At 40.9% G+C, this 15,191-nt stretch overlaps 1 protein-coding gene across 1 annotated transcript in view; it reads right to left on the minus strand.

The window, feature by feature from the left end:
* PRICKLE2 (prickle planar cell polarity protein 2) overlaps window positions 1-15,191 on the minus strand; it is a 348,061-nt gene that overhangs the window by 59,355 nt on the left and 273,515 nt on the right. The window lies entirely within an intron of this gene.

The raw sequence follows: 15,191 nt of genomic DNA on the forward strand, positions 1-15,191 counted from the left end.
AAAAAGAATATGCAAAGAATGTATACAAATGTACAACTGAAGGAAGACCAGTTTTACACAATACCATACATCAACTATACTTCAATAAAAATTTTTTTAACGCATATACTGTGGATGCATAATCATGAAGAGTCTAATGTGAGCTCCACTGACCTTCCTGGCAATCATCCCTTATCACTCACACAGCCCTGTCTCCATTGCCCAGAGCCGTCATCTTCTGAACTGGTGCCTTGAACAAGCCCTGTCCACTGCTGTCCAAGGCTGACCCAGGCTGGAGTCTTCCCTGTATCTTCTGCAGCCATGGCCAAGTAGATCTGAACCCCGCAGTCCTGGCTCTGTCCTGACCCATCCCCGTGTTTCTGAGAAGGTTAAAACCTCTCAGAATCCTTATCGCATGATTGTGGCAATTAAATGGGAGTGGAGGCAAAGTATTTAGCCAGCAATAACAATAAATAATAAGAATACACAGCAGTAAGTGTATTGTCCAGCCTGGTATGCTTCAAATGGGACCATCCAGATTTTCACGGCCCCCCTTCCATTTTAAGAGGTAGGCAACACCGCTAGCTTGCAGAGTGAGACAAAACCCGTCAAGTTCCCACTGTAATGGGTCTAAGAAAGAAGGTTGTGAGGAATAAAATGCTATTGAAGCTAGTTTGGTTTCAGGGGGAAGAAAGGTAGCTGATTAAAAAGATGTAGTGTTTTCTCAAAACCCCATGTGGAAATGGAAACTTCCAATGGAAAGTGACTGGAAAGGGATTTCCCATCTCTCTAAGGCTGGTGTTCTTTGCTCTATTCTTTACTCTCAGCAGATCCCCACACAACTGGAAGTTGACACAACCTCAGCTCAGGAGTCCACCCTAGACTTATGAGCCTTGCTCAATTCCAGTTCCTTATGGAAGGCTCTTGGGTGAGGACCACACCTGCAGGCTGGATTGGAGAAGTTTCAGGCTATTTTAAGTGCTGTGTGCATGCTGAGTCGCCTCAGCCGTGTCCGACTCTTTGTGACTCCATGGACTGTAGCCCACCAGGCTCCTCTGTCCATGGAATTCTCCAGGAAAGAATACTGGAGTGGGTTCCCACGCCTGCCTCCAGGGGATCTTCCTAACCCAGGGACTGAGCCTGCGTCTCATGTTTTCTCCAATTGCAGGCGGGTTCTTTACCTACTGGAGCGCCACCTACTGGAGGATAAAAGAGTCCCAACACATGATTGGGCTAAGGGGGAGGAAGCGATGGAGAGCTCTAGAGATATTTAGGTGGTAAATAAATACTTTAGTCCTCCGAGGTCCACCCTAAAGACTGAATTCTTAAGTCTGCAGAGGCAGTGACTCTTTGGGAACATCCTTCCTGGCTGGACATCTTGTGTTGCCTTTTATAATTTAAGTCTACTGATCACCACCACTGAAAATGTATCTTTTCTACCAGTATTCCAGTAATTCCTTGGATACAAAGTGTTCCAAAATAATTTCTCTCAAGGCTAGCAATAATTTGGTGGATGACTTCAAGTAATAGTTGAGGGAAGACTTAAAAGCTTCAACTCTTTGCCACCCCCTCTACCCCACGAACTGTAGCCCACCAGGCTCCTCTGACAAAAATAAAAGAGCTTATCTAGTAAGATGCTCCATTATTAAACCAAAGCAGCTAATATTAACTCACAACCTACCAAATCACTCCCATATTACATGGTAGGTAATCTGGCTTGCTCTGAGGGAGGAGAGTGAGTCGGTGCTTCACCACTTTCAAGGCTCTTCAAAGCCTGTTCAAGTCCAGGAGGAAAAATAATCACTTTGTGCTGCTTTCTGTGTCTCTTCCTGGTGTTTAGGAGCTGGACTCTGCAAGCTCTTCACTGAGTAAAGGGAAATAGCAGACAGATGGGAAGGAGGGAGGAATGGCTTCCTTTCCCCATCTGTCTCTGGCTGAACATGGAAATGCTGCATGCATGGAAATGCTCTGGCATCTTCCATAATAAAACTACTGTATAGCTCAAAACAAACACCAATCATACCAATGGGAAGGGGAAAATATTTAATATACTTTCTGGCACTACAAAAATTAAATTTGGCACCACCACTGAAAACCCTGCAGATTGCTCATTTTAGCCCAAACATGTTTCTCTTGTTAATTTTTGTAAATAATCAAATCCAATAGAATTTTGTCAATGATGATCACTACCAAACCATTATCTGACAGGTTGATGATGTGATTTTTCCTCCTGTGTATACTCAGTGTATTTCTCCAAAAGCAGCTCTGTGGCATGTGCTTGGGACTTCACTCCGGTTACAGATTCTCAGGTAGAGGTGCCCTATGACTGTGAGCTGGGTGTAACCATACGAGGTACATTTCCTCCAAACAAAAGCACGCTGAACACAATACACGAAATAGCTGAAGGCCTTTATTTAAACATGTTACTCTCAACAGTGAGGTTTGGCAATAATTTCAGTCTGTGTCAAGACGGATTGTCAGAGCTTTAGTCGGTGTGTGCAAATAAAGTCGATGAAGCAAGACCTCGCCCAATTGGGAAGACTGGGTTTTTCGGAAGGAACTGCACATTTGATAGCATTTCTGCTGGAGCAGAGATGGAAGCCAAAAAGTCAGTGACTACTCGTTGGAGAGAAAAGTGCTTTACACAGGAACAGTGGTTCTCAAATTGTAGCTTCCACCACAACCACATGGAAGGCTTGTTAAAATACATCTCTCTAATCCAGACGACCTGGGGGTTGGGGGTGACCATTTGCATTTCTAACCACCTCTCTGGGGATGCCCCTGCTATTGGTTCAGGGAGCCTATTTTAAGAATTTTAGAGTTACTTATGTGTTTTCCTTCAACAGCCAACCCATGAGATTACCAGATATCCCAGCAGACCCAGAGGAGGCAAATGAAGTTATATGCTCTCACTCAATTTCGTAGGTGTCTCCCTCTCTATAGTACTTAAAAAGGATTTCACCAGCTCTGGCAAGAATGAGAAATTCTAAACGCAAAGTGCTCAAAGTTTGAGGTGGTACATTTTCCATACCAAAAGCATCCCTTTTTCTTTGAGTGAGATCCCAAGAAGAAGCCAGAATCTGGGGGTTGATTTGAAAATCAATTGTCCTTCACTGTCTCAATAAAGGGAAGGATCAAACAATGTATTTTTTTAATTGAGTGGCTCTTATGCCCCAAAGGGTTTTATATTTTCTATTTCCACATCCATTTCATATTCTTCCTTAATTAGAATACCATTATTTTACTTACAGCATCAATATACTCAACTCAGAAAAAACAATTCTATACCTCTGGAGGAATAACATGCAGCCATGTGAATAAATTCTGGCCCATGACATGTGAAGATGTGACTTCTGGGAGAGCTCTTCTAAAGGAGGTAAAGTAGTTGACAAAGGCCCCTTTTGCCCATTTCCCCTTCTTCTGGTTTTCTGGCTGGAATGTACAAATGATGGCTGGGGGCTCAGCAGCCACCTTGCACCATGAGGCAACTTTAAGAGTGAAAGTTTCTCAGTACACCACAGAGCCATCATACACCATCACTGGGTTGCCTATTACTGAACTTCTCCAACCAATGAGAGAAATAAACTAGATCTTTATTTAGATTTCAGTTACTTGAAAGTGAGTGTAATTCCCAAATGATACAGCAACAATTCTCAAGTGTTTGCATACACATACTACAGAATCATTTGAGGTTCTTACTGAACATTATTCCCATTTTTATCCTTCTGGATCTCACAAAGAACCCAGAATTCTGCATTCTTTTTTTTAAGTTAATTTATTTTTTATTGAAGGATAATTGCTTTACAGAATTTTGCTGTTTTCTGTCAAACCTCGATATAAATCAGCCGTAGGTATACATATATCCCCTCCCTTTTGAAACTTAATAAAAATCTCATACCCAACATGGAGAAACATTGCTTTAAGGGGAAAGCAAATGTGACTTTAAAGGTAAAAATTCACAGAGTGTAATCACCAATGTGTGTTGACACATTTGGAAGGTTTTATAAAAGCCCATCTCAACCCAGAGACTGGAAGATTGGGCCTTTATTTCACATTCTCTCTCTCTCTCAGTATGAGAAGCTTGGAACCCTGGTTAATCTGCCTCAATCCAGGAAGGCAATATCAACCATATGCCTGAGATCTCAGAGGCAGGTGCCACAGAGAAGGGAGAGAGGCAGTATGAACACGGTGGTTTTTATGAAAAGTGCACACGAGTTCCCAAATGGGGATCCGGAGAATAATCAGATAGTACTACAGCTATGAGCATGGGGCGATGGGCTGCTTCTGAGGGCCCGTTTGTTCATTTGGTATCTCCCTTGCCAGAATTTCATTACTCAAGCAATAGGAGAGAAGTGTTGTTAAGTGGCGTCAAAGAGGTAAAATCGTACCAAGTTCGGCTCCTTGCCTTTTCTCCTGGAGATGCACATTATAATTTTAATTGGTTTACTCAGGAAGCAATTCAGGAAATAACAGTCTAAAACCTAATGCCTAAACAATGTATGCATCAGGCTTAAGCTCCCATAGGATTAGGATCAAAAAAAATCAAGGAAAAAAAAGCTCATTTGGGGTGTTTGCAAAGAAAAAGATTTCAAAGGCCCCCGCTTTTGTTTTGTTCACACCTGATGCCTGATTCAATAGCAAATCATATCTGATTTATGTTCAAAACATACCCCAAATCCAGTCGCTGTCCCCCACCCCTCCACAACCAGCCCTACCTCGACTGAGTGCTCACAAGAATCACTGCCACGGCTGCTTGTGCACCTGGCTTTCACCTTTGTGCCCTTGTAGGTGATTACTTGGTAAGAACAACCTCATCTGAATATACACCAGGTCCCATTGCTGTTCTTCTCAAAACCCTTTGTGACTTCCTATCCCGCTCTGATTCAAAGCTACAGTCCTCACTACAGGCTCACGATCTTGCCTCCTGAAGAGGTGGCTGATCCCTTCCCTTGATACATCCTTCCTGTTCAGTCCTGCTCACAATGGCCTCCGTGTTACCCTTCTCACTTCACGGCCTGTGCACTAGCCATTCTCTGCTAGGAACATTCTTCCTCCAGATATTTACAAGACGCTTGTCCTCGCTTCTTCCTGTCTTTGCTCAAAAGTCACCTTATAAGAGAGGTCTTCCCTGACCCAGTGAACCAGGACCCCTACCTCTTACTCTTTAGACCAGTGCTTCTCACCTGGGCCTTACACTGACCCTCCAGGGATATCTGGTAATGTCTGAATGTTGTCACAACTGGTGTGTGCGAGTGTGCACGTGTATATTTGTGTGTGTGTGTGTATTTACATATAGTGAGTCAAGGCCAGGGAAGCCACTGAACCTCCTACAGTGCATAGTGTGGTTTCCAAAGTAAAGAATGATCTAGATCAAAATGTCACTAGTGTTGAAAATGATAAACCTTTACCCTGCTTCCCCCCAGAGAAACTTACCAGCTGCTGATATATAATCTGTTCACTAGCTCTCTCTTCCCTCTAGAATGTGAATGCCTGGGGTTTTGTTCACTCTCAGAAGAAGGTGTTGCACACAGTAGGTGCTCAACAAATGTTTGGAGACTCAATGCATGCTGTGTTCAGATCTCATCTCTTTGCCTTTCTGGTTTATCAGTGGATGTGGATGGGGCATGCAGCAACAGGATACACAGGTGAGGCTTCAGGATGAATCAGAGCACTTTTTCACCAAACGTAACTGATGGCAACATGCTAAGAGAAGGCTCACTAAAATGACTTGTCGACGTACTACTTCTTCAAGAGGAGGGGACAAAAGCAACACCCCTTTTATTTGAAGCTAGAGAATTTAAGTTGAGTCAACTCCGTTCAAAGAAACTGAAGACAATAATCACGTTACAATCGAGGCAGGTACTGTGATTCAGAATCAGGTGAGCTGCTCTGAGGCTATGCCTGTCTGCTCTCAAAGGCTCGCTCTCTATCCAACCCTTTCAGTTAACAAAAATTTTATTTGGAATATTAAACTTCAGTGTTTAGTTAGAAAATACTTTCCATTTAGTTTGGAGTGTTATCTGACAGTTATTTATTTTATCCTGTCTTAAAGAAGAGGTGTCAGAAATGGAAGATCTTGGAGTTTTAATATTCTCCCTTGAAGCCGCAATTACATCAAGACCCCCTTTGCCCCAGCACACAGGCTCTCTGCAGTGTGTCCATACATTTGCATACACGCCCTAGGCAACATTTCCAAACAGCTGCTTAGTTTTTTTGGATAACAGTTTTAATACTGCCTTGAGACACGCTCTACACATCCGTCTGTATAAAACGGCAGTGGAGGTGTTTCCTAGAGTGGCTGGGTGTCTGGACTCTGGAGTCACACTCTTCGGGTCTGAAAAATGTTTTGAACACTTTTCATCGGTGCATAATTAGGCAATTTAAAAAAAATCTCTTATAGACTCAATGTCTCTCTCTGTGAAATGGGAACAATCATATTTACTCTGAAACTGCTGAGGCTCAAATGATGAACAGGCACACAGCACTTTAGTGAGTTAGCTATACTATGCTCTGCAGATACACTGTTTTACAGATTGAAGGCTTGTGGCAATCCTGTGACAAGCAAGTCCAGCGGTGCCATTTTTGCAATAGGCTTCTCTCACTCTGTGTCAATATGCTGGTAATTCTCCCAATATTTCAAACTTTTTCACTGCAATTATACTAGTTATAACAATCTGTGAGCAGTGACATTTTTTTCCCAAGAAAGCAAATTGAAGATTTACTAAGTGATAGTATGCTCTTGGGGGAGATGTGATGTGACTGTAATTGTTTGGGGACACCATGAAATGTGCCCATTTGTCAAACTTAATAAATACTGCATGTGTTCTGACTGTTCTACTAAACAATGATTCCCCCTTCTCTCTCTTTCTGCTTGTGGTCCCTGTTTCCTGAAACACAACAATAGTAATACCAACATTAACCCAGTTAATAATCCAACAATGGCCTCTAAGTGTTCAAGTGAAAGAAATAGTTGTATATCGCTCACCTTAAATCAAAAGCCAGAAATAACTAAGCTTTGTGCAAAAGGTATGTCAAAAGCTGAGACAGCCTGACAGCTAAGCCTCTTGCTTCAAATAGTTAGGGAAATTGTGAATGTGAAGAAGTTCTTGAAGGAAATTAAAAGTGCTGCTCCAGTGAACACACAAGTGATAAGAAAGCAAAACAGAGTTATTGCTGATATGTTGGAAGTGTCAGTGGTCTAGACAGAAAATCAAACCAGCCACAAGATTCCCTTAAGCCGAAACCTAATCTAGATTGAGGCCCTAACTCTCTTCTAGTCTATGAAGGCTGAGAGGTGAGAAAGCTGCAAAAGAAAAATTTGAAGCTTTGGTTCATGAGGTTTCAGGAAAGAAGCCTTTTCCATAAATAAAAGTACAAGGTGCTACAGCAAGTTATACAGAAGATCTGCCTAGGATAATGCATGAATATGACTGTACTAAACACCAGATTTTCAATGTAGACACAACAGACATATACTGGAAGAAGATGCCATCAAGGACTTTCATAGCTGGAGAGGAGAAGTCAGTACCTGGACTCAAAGCTTCAAAGGACAGGCTGACTCTCTTGTAAAGGGTTAAAGCAGCTGGTGACCTACACTGAAGCCAGTGTTCATTCACCATTCTAAAACCCCAGGGCCCTTAAGAATTACACTGAATCTACTCTGTGCTCTGTAAAGGGGACAATAAAGCCTAGATGATAGCACATCTGTTTACAACACAACTTACTGAATATTTTAAGCCACCGTTGAGACCTACTGCTCAGGAAAAAAAAGATTCCTTTTGAAGTATTACTGATGACTGGCAGTGCAGCTGGTCACCCCAGAGCTCTGATGGAGCTGTTCATCTTGTTTTCATGCCTGCTAGCACAGCATGCATTCTGCAGCCATAGATCAAGGAGTCATTTTGACTTTCAGCTCTTACTATTTAAGGAAAATAATTCTTAAGGGTATAGCTGCCAACAAAAGTGATTCCTCTGATGGATCTGGGCAAAGTCCACTGAAAACTTCTGGAAAGGATTCTTTATACACCAGTAAGAACATCCATGATTCATGAGGACACAAAATATCAACATTCACAGGAGTTTGGAAGAAGAATCAACCTAGACAGCCTATTAAAAAGCAGAGACATTACTTTGCCAACAAAGGTCCATCTAGTCAAGGCTGTGGTTTTTCCAGTAGTCATGTATGGATGTGAGAGTTGGACTCTAAGGAAAGCTGAGCGCCAAAGAATTGATGCTTTTGAACTGTGGTGTTGGAGAAGACTCTTGAGAGTCCCTTGGACTGCAAGGAGATCCAACCAGTCCATCCTAAAGGAAATCAGTCCTCAATATTCACTGGAAGGACTGATGTTGAAGCTAAAGCTCCAATACTTTGGCCACCTGATGGAAAGAACTGACTCATTGAAAAAGACCCTGATGCTGAGAAAGACTGAAGGCACAAGGAGGAGGAGATGACAGAGGAGGAGATGGTTGGATGGCATCACCGAATGAATGGACATGAGTTTGAGCAAGCTTTGGGAGTTGGTGATGGACAGGGAATCCTGGTGTGCTGCAGTTCATGGGGTCGCAAAGAGTCAGACAGGACTGTGCGACTGAACTGAACTGAATTCCAACCCTCATGGATGACTTCGAGGGGTTCAAGACTTCGGAGGGGAAATAACTGCAGATGTGGTAGGTAGAGCAAGAGAACTAGACCCGGAAGTGGAGTCTGAAGATGCGACTGAGTCGCTGGAATCTCAGAATGAAACTTTACCAGATAAACCCTTGCTTCTTATAGATGAGCAAAGAAAGTAGCTTTTTGAGATACAACCTACCCCTCTGAAAATGCTACAGACTGTTCAAAGGACAACAAAGGATTTAGAATATTACATCAACTTAGTTGACAGAACCCTGCTGGGTTTTGAGAAGAGTGACTCCAGTTTTGAAAGGAGTTCTACTGTGGGGAAAATGCCATCAAATAGCATTGTCTGTTACAGAGAAATCATTTGTGAAAGGAAGAGTCAACCCATGCTTCATAGCTGTTTCATTTTAAGAAACTGCCCCAGCCACCTCAATGTGAACAGCCACCAACCCAATCAGTCAGCAGCCATAAAATCAAGGCAAGACCCTCCACCAGCAAAAAGATGACAGCTTGCTGAAGGCTCAGATGATGGTTAGCATTTTTAAGCACTAAAGTGTTTTGTAAGTAAGGTATGAACATTTTTAGACATAATGCTGTCGCACAATTAATAGTATAAATACAATTTTTACATGTGCCGAGAAACCACAAAGTTAGTGCCTTTATTCCAACACTTGCTTTCCTGTGGTGGTTTGGAACTGAAACCGCAAATCTCTGAGGTAGGCCAGTCATGCAGGTAGCCAAAAGCCAGGCACACAATGAAGGCTCTATACGTCTTAGTTTTGAGGCAACCTAGTCCCTAAGTCATAAATGTCTGTATTATGGACTAAACTGTGCTTTCCCCCTCTCTGTTCACAGGCTGAAACCATAAGCCCCCACGTAACTGTGTCTGGAGAAAGAGCCTTTCAGGAGGTAGAGACACTGGGAGCACCCATGCACAGAGAAAAGGCCCTGGGAAGACAGAGCAGGAAGGTGGCCAAATGCAAGTCAAGAGAAGTCTCACCAGAAACCATCCCTGCTAACACCTTGATCTTGGACATCCAGCATCCCAAACTGTGAAGAAATACATGTTTGTTGTTTAAGGCACCCAGTTTGCGGTACTCTGTTAAGGCAGCCTGAGCAGACTAATAGTCTACTACATGCAAGGAACTTTGAGGGATTTGTATGGAAAGGACACACATACAAATAAGAAACTACTCCTGGCTGAAGGAGGTTATGTTTTGTTGAAGTGTGTAAGACAGATGTGTCCCAGGCGGCACTAGTGGTAAAGAATACGCCTGCCAATGCAGGAAATGCAAGGAGATGGGTTCAATCCCTGAGTTGGAAAGATCCCCTGTAGCACAAAATGAAAACTTATTCCAGCATTTTTTCCTGAAAAGTTCCATGGACAGAGAAGCCTTTCAGGCTACAGTTCATGGGGTCACAAAGAGTTGGATGTGACTGAATACATGCATGCACACACGTAAGACAAATAGGCAAATGACTTTAAGGCAAAGTTAAAGTAACACAAAAGCTATTACAGGCAGAGAAAAACACTGCAGAGTTAAAAACGGCAACAACAATAAATCCATCCCAAATCTGTAGCATTTGTCCATTTTCATGATATAAATAATTGCGCTGGGAGTGGTTCCAGGCTGTGATGTCACTGGATGAGGGACTGGGAAGAGACACACAGTAGCATAAAACGGCACAGTATTCCCACCACACAGATGTAATACATGAAATCACCTCAAGAGCACAGATAACAGTAAAATACGGGAAACTTCACCATGAAGTGATGCAGTTTGAGTATTTATTATCTTTGTTTTTAATATGGTACAATTTAAGTTTACACAATTAAGTTTGAAGAAGGGCTGAATGGCTTACAAAATTTCTGAAAACTGATCAGTTGCAACTTGTGATACTGCCAAGAGCCCAGTTCCAGTACATCACTGCTGGAAACTTGTACGTCTGCTTCTTTGGCAAATTCTCTTTAGAAAAAAAAAAAGGAAAAGGAAAAGAACAGTAGAGAGTTGTGAACATAATTAGTCCATTCCCTCCCCCATTCTTAATAAGTACAGAGTCACAATGTCATGGAGAACCATTTTGAAAAAAGTTTAGAGAATAGCAACAGAAGATATCTTAAGATTAAACTCAACTTTTAAACTGTAGAAAGCAACGCATGACACATGCTATAATTTCAAGAAAATCCACTCTCATGTAGACTTCCTTTCACAGGACACTGTTGGACACCCATTTTATTTATTTATTTTTAACTTTATTTACTTTAATTGGAGGCTAATTACTTTACAATATTGTATTGGTTTTGCCATACATCAACATGAATCCGCCACGGGTGTACACGTTTTCCATCTTGAACCTCCCTCCCACCTCCCTCCCCACACCATCCCTCTGGGTCATCCCAGTGCACAGCCCCAAGCATCCTGTATCCTGCATCGAACCTGAACTGGCAATTCATTTCTTATATGATATTATACATGTTTCAATGCCATTCTCCCAAATCATCCCACCCTCTCCCACAGAGTCCAAAAGACTGTTCTATACATCTGTGTCTCTTTTGCTGTCTCGCATACAGGGTTATCGTTACCATCTTTCTAAATTCCATATATACGCGTTAGTATACTGTGTTGGTGGACACCCATTTTAAAATACAGGTGATCTCTGTTTGGAATCAGTTCACTGAAGGCAGTTTCATTTCTTCACATTAAAATAATAAGGTTGTGAACCCACAGAGAAGTATGAAAACTAAGGAGCTCATTTATACATTATGAAGTAGGTATTTCTGACTGCCAAGGCTACTGTTAGCCTGAGTTACGCTGCTTGCCTCATTAAGTTTCAAATGTATCATGGATATGACTGCAAGGATATAGTCTTCCCTGTTCTGAGAAACCGAAAGATCACTGAATGTAGCATATTAGCCTGCAGGTTCAAGGTTACATATGCCCATAAAACTCTAAATGTCCTATATTACCCCACTTTAGAGGAACAGGCAGGAAGGAAGGTTTGGTTAGCACAAGCTAGATTATGCCACAGTAATAAACAACACCAAAATATTATTGGTTTCGCACCAATGCTTTCTATCAATTTCATTTTTAATTAAGAAATTAAATTTTTTTCTTATTGTGGTAAAACATATAAGATTTGCTATTTTAACCATTTTAAAATTTATAATTCAGTGGCATTAATTACATTCACTGTGTTGTATGTCATCTATTTCCAAAACTATGTACTATGTAGGATTATGCGCTACGTTGCACCATGATCTACTTCCAAAACTTCTCATCACAGCAAACGGAAACTCTCCACCTATTAAGTAATAACTCTCCATTTCTCTCTCCTTCCAGCCCCTGGTAACCTTTGATTGTCTTCCTATCTCTATGAATTCACCTAGTCTAGATATTTCACCCAAGATGAATCATACAATATTTTTGTGTCTGGTTTATTTCATTTAGGTTCATTCATGTGGTAGCATCTATCAGAACTTGACGACATTCTATGGCTAAATAATAGTCAAACTGTTTGCCCCTCTGAAGGAAACGATATATCAACAAAATGGAAAGACAATCTTGGATGGGAGAAAGTATTTGCAGATGATGTGACTGGCAGGGGTTAATATCCAAAACAAACTGCCTATGCAACTCTAAAAAATAACCCAAACAAAAAAGGGGCAGTAGACCTTAACAGACACTTTTCCAAAGATGACATACAGATGGGCAACAAGTACACGAAAAGATGGTCAACATCACTAATTATTATAGAAATGCAAATCATAACTACAATTAGGTATCAACTCACATTGGTCAGAATGGTCATCATCAAAGTCTACAACAGTAAACGCTGGAGAAGATGTGGAGACAAGGGAATCTTCCTACACTATTGGTGAGAATGTAAATTGGTGTGGCTGCTATGGAGAACAGTATAGAGGTTCCTTTAACAAACTAAAAGTAGAGCTATCATAGGATCCAGCATTAAATATTGTCACTTGCAGCAAAGAGGATAGACCTAAAGAATATTATACTTAGTGAAGTCAGAGAAAGACAGATACTATGTGGCATCACACATGTGGAGTCTAAAAAATAACACAAACGAATTTATAAACAAAACAGACTCACACACATAGAAAACAAACAAACTATGGTTACCAACAGGGAGAGAGAAAGGAAGAGGGACATAAAAATAAAATAAAAATATAAGTTTAGCAGATACAAATTATCATGTATAAAATAGATAAGCAATGAGGGTTTACTGTGTCACATAGGGAGTTATACTATCTTTTAATAACCTACAATGGAATATAATCTGAAAAAATATAAAACTGAATCACTTCGCTGTATACTAGGAACTGACACTATATTGTAAATTAACTATACTTCAATTAAAAAATTGTTTTGTCTATTTGCACCTGTCCATTCCACAGTCTGGGAATGACTGTGAAAGCATCAGGAGTCCTGATTTGGGGGTCCCAACCAAATTTTGAGAGTGAGGCAAATCTGTAAAAACTGACTCCATGAATAATGAAGACTGACTAGATTACGAGACTATGAGCTCTCTGACCTGCTCATGAAAAAGGAGATGAACCAGGATTTAAATTCAGGTCTGGTTTCAAAGCTCATTTTCTTTCCACTTCACTCCGCTGTCTCCCTAAACCACTCACAGGATTCTAGTCTGCCCTGAGCATTTGCTGACTCCATACCCAGTGCGGTCACAGTTCATTCTTCAAGCCTGTGGTTCCTGTTAAAACCTGGAATAATAAACAGACTAGAGAGGCTCCTTCATCATGAAAGCCACAGGAACCAGGTGGAATTCCAAAGACGATAGAAATCATCAGTGTTACTGGGTAATGTGTCTGCTTTGAATATTATGTGCATAATGTTATGCAGTAGAGGTCATGGGAAATGACTCAGGCTTGACAAACTTTTCTTTGAGATCTATGCAAGAGAAGATAATATGTCCACATCTGTCCCCAACAAAGGCCTGGTGTTCTTGTAAGTGAGCGCTCTGGTTCCTCAAAGTAAATTTTAAAATTTATTTTATTTTAAAACTTCATGTATTTATTCATTTCGTGGTAAAATACACATAACACAAAATTTACCACGTTAACCATTTTTAAGTGGCATTAAGTACATTTTTGGGCAACCATCACCATCATCTGTTTCTTGAATCTTTTCACCTTCCCAAACTAAACCTCTGTACCCATTAAGCACTAACTCCCCATCCCCCTGTCCCAAACTGCTGGTAACTATCATTCTCCTTTCTGTTTCCATGAATTTGACTAGAGTTGAGAGTTACTTTTATTACATGTTCTTCTGCAGTAATACTCTGATATTACGGTGAAAATCAGTGGGGAAAAAGTGAGTCAGACAATGTATCTACACTTACATTTAAGTCCTTTTATAAGCAATTTTCCTTCTGTTTTTAATAAAAAATTAAAGGGTACAGGGGAACCTTTGACCTCAGTCATTAGAATCCATAACAAATGAGAATATCGTAGCTGCGTGTCCACTGAGAAGGCCCATGAAATAAATCACTACTGATATCCAGGGGAGTAATTTCTCCTGAATTTTTAGCCTTAGGGCATTAACTCCATATTTTATAGATCACAGAATTCCCATCACATAGCGCCTCTTCCTAGCATATGACAGTCTTCTGAATGCTCTTCGAGTGGCATGAGAACATTGGAGCAATCAAAGTTAGTTAATAATTGCAAGAGAAGAGAACTCAGTATCAACTAGGCTGAGACCCAAATAAGCAGTTCCAACAGGCACTCTTCAGCATTCTGACATCCCCAATATGTAGTCTAAAACATGTTCATCCACATGCTATCTTAGTCTCTTCCCCCCAAATCAGATATTGAGTAGCCTATGACAGTGCCCAGTTTTAAAAGCCACCTTTAGTCTTGAACTTCTGTTATGATCATCTCCTTTCCCTCTGCTACCTACAGCATTTATTAAAAAAAAGTTTTTTATTGGAGTATAGTTGATTCATAAAATTGTGTTAGAAATGAAAAAACAACCCATGGATTGGGAGAAAATACTTGCAAATGACGTGACCGACAAGGGATTAGTCTCCAAAAATTACAAACAGCTCATGAGGCTTAACATCATCAAAACAAACAATCTAATCAACAAATGAGCAGAACACCTAAATAGACATTTCTCCAAAGAAGACATACAGATGGCCAAGAGGCACATGAAAAGATGTTCAACATCACTAATTATTAAAGTAATGCAAATCAAAACTACAATGAGGTATCACCTCACACCAGTCAAACTGGCTATCACCAAAAAATCTACAATAAATGGTGGAGAGGGCATGGAGAAAAGGGAAACCTCCTATACTGTTGGTGTATATGTAAATATATATGGAGAATAGTATGGAGGCTCCTTAAAAAACTAAAAATAGAGCTGCCAAAAGACCCTGCAATCCCACTCCTGGGCACGTATCTGGAGAAAAACATGGTCCGAAAGGATACATGTGCCCCAATTTTCATTGCAGTACTGCTCACAATAGCCGAGGATGCTCAGTGTTATGTGGCTGCCTAGAAGGGAGGTGAACGGATACATGCGTATATTTATGGCTGGGTCCCGTTGCCTGTCTA

The sequence above is a fragment of the Budorcas taxicolor genome, chromosome 1 (assembly GCF_023091745.1).
Source record: "Budorcas taxicolor isolate Tak-1 chromosome 1, Takin1.1, whole genome shotgun sequence".
In the NCBI taxonomy this organism is placed as follows: domain Eukaryota; kingdom Metazoa; phylum Chordata; class Mammalia; order Artiodactyla; family Bovidae; genus Budorcas; species Budorcas taxicolor.